Source organism: Carassius auratus, unplaced genomic scaffold (assembly GCF_003368295.1).
Source record: "Carassius auratus strain Wakin unplaced genomic scaffold, ASM336829v1 scaf_tig00216014, whole genome shotgun sequence".
Lineage (NCBI taxonomy): Eukaryota > Metazoa > Chordata > Actinopteri > Cypriniformes > Cyprinidae > Carassius > Carassius auratus.
In genome coordinates this window covers 666,877-678,660 of record NW_020528362.1, presented here as the reverse complement: position 1 = coordinate 678,660, position 11,784 = coordinate 666,877, and positions in this window count along the sequence as shown.

The following is an 11,784-nucleotide window of genomic DNA, read 5'->3' as shown; positions in this document are numbered from 1 at the left end:
GCGGAACCGATGGCTGGGGCGACCGACGTGGAGATGTGGATCCGGGAGGCCACTGTGGAGCCTGAGCAACAAAGGACTGAGGTGGAGCCGAGGGAATGAAGGAGCCTGATGGAGCCAGAGGGACGGAGGGCAAGCAGAGGGGCTGCCAGATGACAGCAGTGGAGGAGGCAGGAGCGGGTGGGAGGGGGTTGATTTTCAGAGGAGAGGCCATGGGAGGACACATTCTAGGAGCAGGCACTGGAGCGAGCTCTGGGGCTGGAGCCGACACTGGGCTTAACTGGGGATCAGGAGCCCATCCTGGGCTCACCCATCACACAGCTTCTTCAGCCTCCTACCATCAGGGAGATGGTATTTTATTTTTAACTTTATTTTTAATTTTATTATATGTCTTTTTTTATCATTCTATTATTGTATAATTGTATCCATATTTTATATTTGATCTAGTTATTTTTTTAGGCTTTAATGTTAATGTTATCTGTATGCACCGGGGTCTGAGAGTAACACAATTTCAATTTGCGGGTGGTAAACATGGAGCGGATTATAGTGGAAACAGCGGTTCTTTAGCGGAGCGGGAACAGATTGATGAGAGGGGCACCTCAGCCGATGAGGGTAAAGGGGCAGTGGCTCTAGGCACCGGGCCACCCCCCTGTGCATGGCCCAGCTTCTGGATTCACCACATTTGATGTGCCATTAACATATTTCATGCTAAATTAAATATGTCTAAACTTTCACTTTCATTGATCTACAAATGATAAAAACGTTCTACAATCTTTATTATTAAATCTCTGTATTGTGATATATTGTGACAAAAAATATTGTTGTACTTCTAGAAGTCTCTCTGTAATTAAGCGGCTGATGAAAGCTGCTCTGTGTTTTGGAGAAGCGCCTGGGTTTTAAAGATGCATTATTATGTATTATTTGGCTGCTTATATTTTTTTCCCATTATTTTTCTGTTTTAATATTCTTTCTGAGGATAAATCCAGAGAATACAACATAATGCACTGTAATAAGTCATAAGTGGAAATTGATAAATTTCATCATCATTAAACTTTCTGTGTAAATGAATGTTAATGTCACATTAAATGCTTCACTTTCTTTCTAAAGTGGAAACAACAAAGTTTTGTTACAGATTTAATTTGATCGCTAACAGCCATATAGTGTCTTATAACATTAACTTAGTTATTAATAAAATGTAAGAATTTGATATGAAATATAATAATAATAATAATAATAATAATAATAATAATAAATTACATTTATATAGCGCTTTTCTAGGCGTGATAATATGAAATATGAAATATGATGCATTTAATAAGCTTATGGGAAGAAAAAAAAATATTTATGCAAAATGACCTGGAAATTAATTTAAGTAGATTTTACTATGCAATAGTCAACTTAAATCATATAAGATGTAATGTCCCAATATAAACTGAGGCCAGTGAAAAGCTGAGTTGTTAGTAATTGTGTAAAAGCTGTAGTCACAGAGTCTCTGAGCAGAAACATGAATGTCCAGCTCTGTGTGTAATCATAGAGACAGAGACTACAGTAAAAGTAAAGAGAGAGACTGTCTCTCCTCTGAACACACACTGATCTGATCTGATCTCACCTTCACTACAGCTTCTGATCTCCATCTATTAATACACTTATGAGCAAATATTGAGAGAAACAGCATCACAGTATCATGATCACTGTTATGAACTCAAAATCATTATGAGGAAAATACTGCATTAAATTAAATATCTGGTTTGCTTGTAGTTGGTGTTGATTATTAAAAATTGTTTCCTATTATTGGTAACAACTAAGTGAAACACTGATTTGTATATTAAGTCAAAATTTATGTTCTTTAATTAACATATTACACAATTTCATAGTGTTCATTTAAATAATTTAAGAATATCATAAACTTTCAATATTGTCAGATAGGTTTCTTTATGAGCACAATGATATTAAACTCACCCTTCACAGAGAGAGAAACAGCAGAGCTTGATTGTGATGAGTTTGGTCTTGTATCTCTCTGTCCTCTACACGTGTACTGACCCTCATCAGATGTAGTTACTGCTCTGATAGTGAGAGTGTCTGTGTTTACAGTGAAACGATCAGATGACTGTAACTTTACACTGCCTTTACGCTGAGACGCTTCAGTGCCGTCTTTCCTCCACTCATATCTCCAGTCTCTGTGATCAGACTCAATCTCACACGTCAGTCTCACTCTCTCTCCAGTGAATACTGTATTGTCTGGAGTCACAGTCAGAGTAGATCTGGGGAAATCTGTGAAGAAAGAAAAAAAAAACATGAAGAGTCTGAAGCAGCCGTTCAGAGGAAAGAATTACTCTGTATTTGTATGACACTATATAGTGTTTTTTTTTCTTTTCTTTCATAGCTTGTGTGTTTTCTTGGTGGAGTCGGAGTGAACTGCTGTGCTGACAGAGACTCATGAACACTTTTACTCATACACAGAGACCAACGGTCAAGGTCAGGATATTCTTTATGAAATGTTCAGTATTGATTTGTTTTTCCACCAAACCCCTGAACACGTGCTGTATCTGAATACAGTGGTGCAGAACGGGGATATTCAGTATATACAGAGCATAGAGGCTGAAAATATTTAATAAAATGTTATAAATAATCAGAAGCTATGCTGTTAAAAATAATGTAATGAAACATTTTTATCTAACGGTTTTTAGCATTTTTATATAATATACTGAGTAGGCTACATATCAACCGTTCAATACATTACTGTCACAGACAGAGTCAGATGAATAGACTAGAAAACACTCTGAGCACAGAACAGAGAAGACAAGCACAGCAATATCCAAGTGAACTAACATAAACTGGTAAGCTCTATAAAGACACTATAAAGTTATTCAATATTTAACGTTGTTGCAGAAGAGGGCAAAGTTTCATTCTGAGTATCAATCAGTTCATTTCTGAGTATCTCTATTGTAAAAAAAAAATTAAAAAGTCACGATATGTTTGTGAATGAGCGTTTGATTTACATTTGAGTGGAACTGAGATTATTAACAATGATACAAACAAGCCAAATGTCACCGAAAACTGTTGTTTTGGCTTCAGAAAACGACATTTGTGTGATTCAAGTAGTTTTTTTTTTTTTTTTTTTTTTCTACTTAATACTTTCTATAAAACAATGCTGAACGTTGACAAATAAGTGATTTTTAAATGTTATATTATATACTATTACGGAGTGGAAATGATAAATCTGGTCTCTGGTCTCATCTAGTGATTAATGTGAGAATATCATGACATTCATTTCAATAGTATTTGTATTTCTACAGTCTTCCACTTCAATTTTCCATCAATTATCTCTATAAGTGAAAAAAATGCAGATGGAACAGAAATACTCCTTCAAACGTACAACTTAATTTTTGAAACTTTGTCCATGTTTAGCATGGGAATCCAACTCTTTAACATTTAAGCATTTCACCCCCCCCCCCCCCCCCTTTAAGTGCTGTTAAAATCAGGTACTCTAAAACTTTTATTCATGTTGTTTTGGAGTTTGGAGACTTGTAACTTGTAATGGAGTAATTTTCACCGTAAGGTATCGGTGTTTGCTTACTGTACATACTTTACTGAAGTATGGTTTTCATGTACTCTTTACATCTCTGCTCAACAGTACATTGAAAAGTTTCAGAATCTGTTTTACCTTCAGTGATTCCAGAAAGGGTTGTTTCATCTTGACTGAGTCCAGAGAAGATGAGGGACATCAGCACTAAAAGCAGGAGAAAGACAGATATGCATTACCATTGATTAAACACAATGCAGATCACACACTGAAACATGTCCAGAGTTTATTCTACATCAGTCACACACAATGATGTCCCATGACTCTGAGTCTATTCACTGATGGATTCACTGCTGATCAGACAACAGAGAAGCAGTCTGAAACACTGACGTTCAGAACCAAGTTTTTTTTTTAAGCTTTGTGTCAGTTTTGTCAATTTTGCTCCTTTCTTTTTTTCATTTTGCTTTTTTATTAGTGCAACTATTCACGTTCTACCAATTTTGTATTGTTTCTTCGGTTTGTTTCTCCTGTTTGTGAATGCTTAATTTTTTGTAAAACATGAAAGATGTCAATAGAATATATTGATAATATATAGAATCATGCACAATTCATGCCACTAAAAATCCACTTTTTTGTATTAAGGCACTCACACGTTACAACCAAATATTAAAATAAATGTAATTAACGTTTCGCACTACTGATTCTTCACTGGAACAAATCAAATTACAGACTCAATTAGCTCAAAGTGTTTGAGACACACTCAGTTTCACTTCCTGTTTGTTGTTGATTACATTGACTCAACAAATTAAATAAATGCTGCGACCCAATGTGTTGACTTATACGCCTTTATGTACTCTTTTTGTGAGGAAAAAGTAAACACTTTTGAGTGTGTAGAAGAAGAGCCAATGGCAGTCGAGCAGAACTCAGACATCTTTAGGTTTCAGTGCCATAGAGAAACATTGGAAGATCCAAAGCTCACATCGGTTTGATGGTGTTTATTCTACAAAACTGGAAAAACAATGTGTCTGGGATACTTGAAACGTTGATTCCAGGTATCCTGAGAGGATGGACAATGGAATTTATTTTATTCTATTTCCTAAACCCAAAACAAAACAGAGCAAAATGTTCTGAAGCATTCACCCTCAAACCCAATGAAGACAACTACTTAAAAATTCTGGTTGTCGTACTCACATTAAGTTACACTTTTAACCTGCTGAAGCAGAAAGTGTCAGCTTCAGCAAGGTATCTCTGGCTAAAACTAGCTAATGTTAAAGTTAGTGAGTCCATGCTAGCGTACAAACATGAATAGATAACTGTTCTCATGTCATGTACAGTGTAGGTCAAAAACACATAAACTATAAGCTCTACATTTCAGTGCCTTTCAATATTAAACTGATTAGATGTAAAGTACTTTAATCTTGCACTGCAGTGCATAAATATAGGAAGTTGTTATCTGCGATCCGGCTTGCATTGTGATCTGTAAACCCTTGCTTCCAAACTAATCTGGTTACCATATTTATTAGAAAATTGTATACAGCAAAAATATATTTTTATTCAGTATATCTTTCAATGGCATATTTAAGTCCAATTTTGAATGGTGGTCCTTCCGTGTCCAAAATGTATCAAAGACATCTCAGGGCAAGATTTTCACACTGACAGCTGTTATTGTAAGACAGTTAGCAACTCTGTTTGTTTGTCTGAGTCATTAACATGGTCACCACCAGTTAAACCACCGGTTGTATCCCTGCGAGCATGAGCTCTTGAAGCTCACACTCTTCTGAGAAGAGAGTCGGGAGCACCAGCTCATTTCCATTTAAAGGGGACAAACAAAAATAAACTGTGTGTTTTGGCTCATACCCTAAAAATGAAAATTTCAACAAGCTATAAAAAAAATCTGTGGGGTATTTTGAGATAAAACTACATATACACACTCTGGGGACATCAGAGAACAATTAAAAATATTGCATTATACTACGGGGCCGTTGAATGCTTGAATCTGATTGGCTGACGCATGTTCTGAGGTGTGACATTATTTTCTGGGAAACGCAGAACGATTGTAGTTCCAGGCAGCTCTACAGACCGCATTACAGTTCCAGATCACTTCGCATATTTTAATAACGGTCACACAGTCTGCAGAAAAAAAGTGTTGTCAACACTGCCCTGATGATTTAATCAGTTAAGTTTTAATGTCAACTTAAAGGCTACACATGACATTTCTCACTAGTGTTGTAATAACAGTGTTGTTTACAGACGCTGCAGCAGAAGAGTGTACGTTAGCATTCACAAAAGCTCTCTCTCTTTCAATCTCTCTGTGTATCTGTCGCTCTCGCTCTCTTTCTGATAACTCAATTAATAACTGCATTAGAATGCAATCAAAGTCTCAAGCCTCCATTACCAGATTTAAAATTACATTTGGGTACTAGCAAAAGAGGTGTTGGATGAGATGCGGAAGAACTAGTCCTACTCACTTTAATGATTTAAGAACAAAAACCGTAAGAATCCCTTTAAATAAATCATCGGATCGATGTCTTGAGGTGTGATAACCATAGTATAAGTGGAATAATTGACTCCGGACCATTAAATCCACTTTGCGTCATGGCTGCATCACCACCTCGGGTGTGCATTAGTTTTCTAATAATTCAACGGCCCGTCGTCAATTATTCCTTATTTAATGCATTTTATGGCACCTCTTAGGAAACTTTGTCTTATCTCCCCCCACAATTGGGCACAATGAGCAAAAAATAAAACATAAAAATAAATAAATTAATTAATTGATTAATGCAGCACAATAAATGACTTATTCAGTGCAATAAAATATCAATTGTCCAAAATTTTTTTGCATAACGTCTAAATTAACATATAAATCAAATTGAACTTAGTAGGGGTGACCCCAGATAGTCGACGATTCGATGCTTCGATTCGAGGAGCCTGATTCGACTACCAATCTCACAGTAGAATATTCGCGGGCTGTTATGATTATGCCATTCTGACTATATGCGAGCGCTCAAATGTCTGATTTCAAATGTCTTATTGGGTTTTCTCCCAATAAGTTAATATGCAGCCTATTATGATAAAGCCGTGAATAAGAATCTGAAAATAAAGAAGCTTCAAATAAATATTTTAAAGTGTGTGAATAAATCCAACCACCCCTATAGATTTGTTATTCACTTTCCAAAATCTGTGGCTGACAGAGGAGCATCCTGGCGGCAGGGATTTAAAACTTTACCAAGACTCAAACTGACACAGGCAGAGACAGTGATTTCAAAACAGTTCAGCCGGTGTATATATATTGTGAACATATTATTTACCTGATATAAGATGCATTTGGTTTTGAGTCAAGCACTTCATTGTAATACTACGGTGATATCTCTTCAGTGCAAAGTGCGAGCTGGTCAAACTACAATGCAGAATATTAATAACTATGACTGGATTGTCACACACATACCATTATAATGAGAACACCATTATAATAAACGCTGTGAATTTTTTATAATAAACGCTGTGAGTTTAGCTGCTGTTTCTGCACATTGTTTAATGAAGAACGCATCTACAAAAGGAGTTTGCATTCAGAGCCACGCAGACACATACATTTGCATTCGGCCTCTTTTTGTAGATAGCCTATTAGTCCTAATATTAATGTTATGTTGTATAAATAACGAAGCGTATTCCACATGCAATTATGAGTTTAATCCCATTGATTAAATACTTGCTATCAAATGCTCACTCTAGCCTACTGGTCATCTTCAGTGTGCACTGGTCAAAACAGAAATGCAGAACATTAATGACTACTGTCATATAGGCATGTAGGGAGAGGATGCTGGCGCACTGTGGCTGCCGCTTCTCCATCAGTGCGTTAAATTGTTTATTCCAAGGTGCTGTTGAACTGTTTTATATTGGCTGATATCTGATATCTTATTTTTCAACTAAAATTTAGAATATCCATAACGCTATTTCTTGTGAGGTTGCTCCTGAGCTTGTTGAGTTGCATCCTGCTAATTTCTCTGGTATTGCTTTTTCAAGTTTCAGTGCTGTTGACTCTGATTTTATTTCTAAACTTGTCTTGTCTATGAACTCTACTACTTGCATACTTGATCCACTCCCTACAACTGTTTAAAAAAATTGTCTGCCTGTCATTTTACCCCACATCACAACCATTGTAAATGCCTCACTCATTACAGGAAATGTCTCTACTGCTCTAAAAATGGCTGCAGTTAAGCCAGTTCTTAAAAAAGCTGGTAGTGATATCACTGACATGTCAAGTTATCGACCCATTTCTAACTTACCTTTCCTGGCAAAATTACTTGAGCGTGTGGTTGTTGAGAAATACCATACTCCTCTCTGTACGTATAGCCTATCAGAAAGATTTCAATCCGTGTTTAGATCTGGACACAGTACAGAGACTGCTTTGGTCAGGGTTCTGAATGACCTCCTCGTTATAGCTGACTCTGGGGCCTGTGGCATTTTGGTCATGTTAGACCTTACTGCTGCATTCGACACCATATGTCAAAGAATATTATTGGACAGATTGCATAAGTGGACCGGTCTGTCTGGAACGGTGTTAAATTGGTTTGAATCTTACCTCTCAGGTCGTTCACAATTTGTCTACCTGGGTTCAAACCGATCTCAGACTTTTTCTCTGAGTCAGGGTGTCCCTCAGGGATCATTCTTGGGTCCTACATTATTTAGTATTTATATGTTGCCTCTCGGGCAGATCATTCAGAAATATGGCCTGAGCTATCACTGCTATGCTGATGACACCCAGATTTATAGCTCTCAGCCTGATCTTAATTTTTCATCTTCTAACCTGTCTGACTGTGTGATAGAAATTAAAGGGTGGATGAAACTCAACTTTCTTAAACTAAACTGCTCCAAAACTGAAGTCTTATTAATTGGCACTCCTTTGAATGTAAGTAAATGCAAGGATTTTAGAATCTCAGTAGACAACACCCAATTGTCCCCTTCTGGCCAGGTTCGTTTTTTTGGGTTATTTTCGATGCCCAGCTAACTTTTAATTCTCATTTTGATAACATAACAAAGGTTGCTTTATTCCACCTGAGAAACATTGCGCGCATTAGACCGTTTCTCTCTAGGCCTGATGCAGAGAAGCTTATCCATGCTTTCATGACGTCAAGGTTTGATTATTGTAACTCTCTCTTTGCGGGCTTACCAGCAAGTTCTATTAAGAGGTTCCAATATATTCAGAACTCTGCTGCACGTGTTTTGACTCACACCTCAACACGTCATCACATTACACCGGTGCTCCAGCAACTGCACTGGCTTCCAGTTCAGTCACGTATTGATTTTAAAGTTCTGATTTTAACTTATAAAGCAGTACATGGGCTGGCTCCAGATTACATCTGTGATTTGGTTAATCCATCCATTCCTGCTCGCTCTCTCCGCTCTGCTGGCTCTCTCTCTCTCTGTGTCAGCCTCGTTGTAAATTAAGAACTATGGGGGGAAGGGCCTTTTCCTGTAATGCGCCTAAGTTATGGAATACATATGGAATACATGCAATGTTTGTTTGATTGTTTAACTATTTTTGTATGTATGTTGTAGCGCTTTGAGCATGTGAAAGGCGCATTATAAATAAAATATATTATTATTATTATTATTATTATTATTATTAGGCTAACTTACTTATAATGAGAGCACGAATGTAAAAATTGTCAATTGTTAGGGTTTTGCTGACGTTTAGTGTTAACTATCTTTTAATCAAAACATAAAAACATTATTACCCCGTTTGTATCTGCGAGGCATTTGTTACACATTTTCCCTGTGTGTTAACATCAGCAATTATGACTGTCGAATGTCTGACTTGACTCAATGTATTTTGCCCTGCCCCCAAACATATGATTCCACTATCAGTCGAATATTAGCAAATTTCGAAAATTCCGATTAGACAAAAATCCTTAGTCGGGGACACCCCTAGAATTTAGTATAACGATTAAAAATTAGCAACAAAACAGCATCATGTATTTATTCATTGCTTAATACAAAGAGCCAAAGTGCTATTCACACAGATTGCATTTACAAACATAAGAGACACAGTGAAACTGAATAAACCTTCACAAATATGTGTCGTGTTTTCAAAAAGTAAAAAAATTTTTTTTTTACTTTACATAATAATTAAGATTTTCTCCGCATTGAGCTACTATTTTTAATGCATAACGCAGCAGCAGTGCATCTCGTGAGTTAGACTAACAAAACATTAAAATGCTACAATGTCACTTACATCATTATAACCGCATCTCGCGCGCCACTGACAAGGCTCCCAAATGCACACATAACATTCGAGTGTACCGTTTTTGCATTATTTTTTATTCTCGTTAATTCACAATCTTTTCATCACAGACAGGCACACCACTCATTTCAGAATGTACTCGTGAGGTGTCTGCATCACTCGTAGCATGCGCCTATATCGTGCACAGTGGCGGCTTGTCAGGGGAGGGAATTTTGAGGTGAAAATTAGAGGAGGACTAAAGTTCATAAAATTCATTCATTCATTTCAGTTAATGTCTCACAGCTGTAATACCATAACATGTTACTGAAGTTGGAAAGAGAAGCATTTCTATTGCGAATGTGCCGAATTTGCTGTTGCAATTACAACAGTTAGGTGATAGAGAAGGGGAGGGGGAAGCCGGGGGAGAATTGAGATCTTGTTCCTCAGTTGATATAAATAAAAAAAAATTAGCCAATCAGCATTGAGTGTTCACTTTCAGCACTGAGAAGTGTTGAGAAAAGAAACCTTGTAAAGGAGGCTTCTGGAATCATAATCATAATAGACATAAAAAAGTGATATTAGTTTGAACGTCTTGCGCTGTGCTGATAATGATGCAAGTACTTATGATAAGTAGAGATATTGAATATTTCATCGCCAACAGATTTACCAAGCTGTCATTGAAACAGTATATATACAAGTAATAAAAAAGGTAGAACATGCCTAAGCTGAATATAGGCTACAGCAGTTGTGGCTTAAAGGTACAATTTGTAAGATATTTGCAGTAAAATATCCAAAAACCACTAGGCTAGTGTTATATATTTTTTCTAGAGTTGTTCCGATTCCGATACTAGTATCGGAAATATCTCCGATACCACAACAAATTCTGGCATCGGCATCGGCGAATACATGAACCCATATACCGATCCGATACCATTTTCTTAAAAAAGACCTAGTTATGACCGCAAGCTTTGCCTAACCGCTGCACGGTTCTTCTTCGCTGCTCAAAATGCATTGAAAACACAGGAAGTTGTGCTGTGTTGCCACAAGCAACCCCTGTTTAGAGCAGCGAAGAAGAAATGAAAACGCGTTAGCAGCCCTTATCTATATATGACTGGATCACTCATCACATTCTAAACTGCCAAAAGACAGTGAAGCCGCTTCTATATTATAGATCAGTGGTTAGCAGTATGTCTCTGTAGTACCGGTAGTTACAGACTCTCGAGTATATTCAGTACCGGCAACTGCGTTCAGTCGCTTCCGTGTAAGTCAAAGCGCAGGGCTCCAGACAGTAGCCGAATATATACTAGTGTCTGTGAATATTAAACTGCAAAATACTATTTAAATATTACTCCCGCAAAATCTACATCTCTGTGGGTGACTGGCACAGATGCGCGAGAGCTCGCTGTTTTGTAGTCTCTGCTGTGTGTCATGAGGACACGAACGCATAAACCGTCACTTCATGAGAATTTACCGTTTCATTTGAGAATACTGTCATATCATAAACACAGACACTCAAAGATCTTCATGGCAGCCCATTAAAATAAATGTTTGGTTTACATGAGTAAATTGACAATATATAAAGCTACTGTTGTAGCCTACAGTAATAATAATACGTCTCTATAATAATAATAATTATGCCTAGATGGTTGCTTGTTTTTTACTTGTTTTGTTGTAAAGAGATTTTTTTATATTCCTAGACTTATTTGTTGCAGTTTTTTTATACAGTTATATTGTAAAACTTAAATACCTTTTTTAGTTTGCGGTGTTAGATTTTTGGCTGCATTTGAAGTTCTTTTTTGCATAAGAAAATAAATAATACTGTCAAATTCATGTTAGATAATAAAAATACTGTAATAAATACAGTAGTTCACCATGTATTTGTTCATGTTTTATTGAGGGATCTGTCTGAAGCACACCATAAAAAAATTCTAGCAATTTACACAGGGCTAGTAGTATATACAGCTGTATATACAGATACACACCCAGGTATCGGATCAGTACTCGGTATCGGCCGATACCCTGAGCCCAGGTATCGGAATCGGTA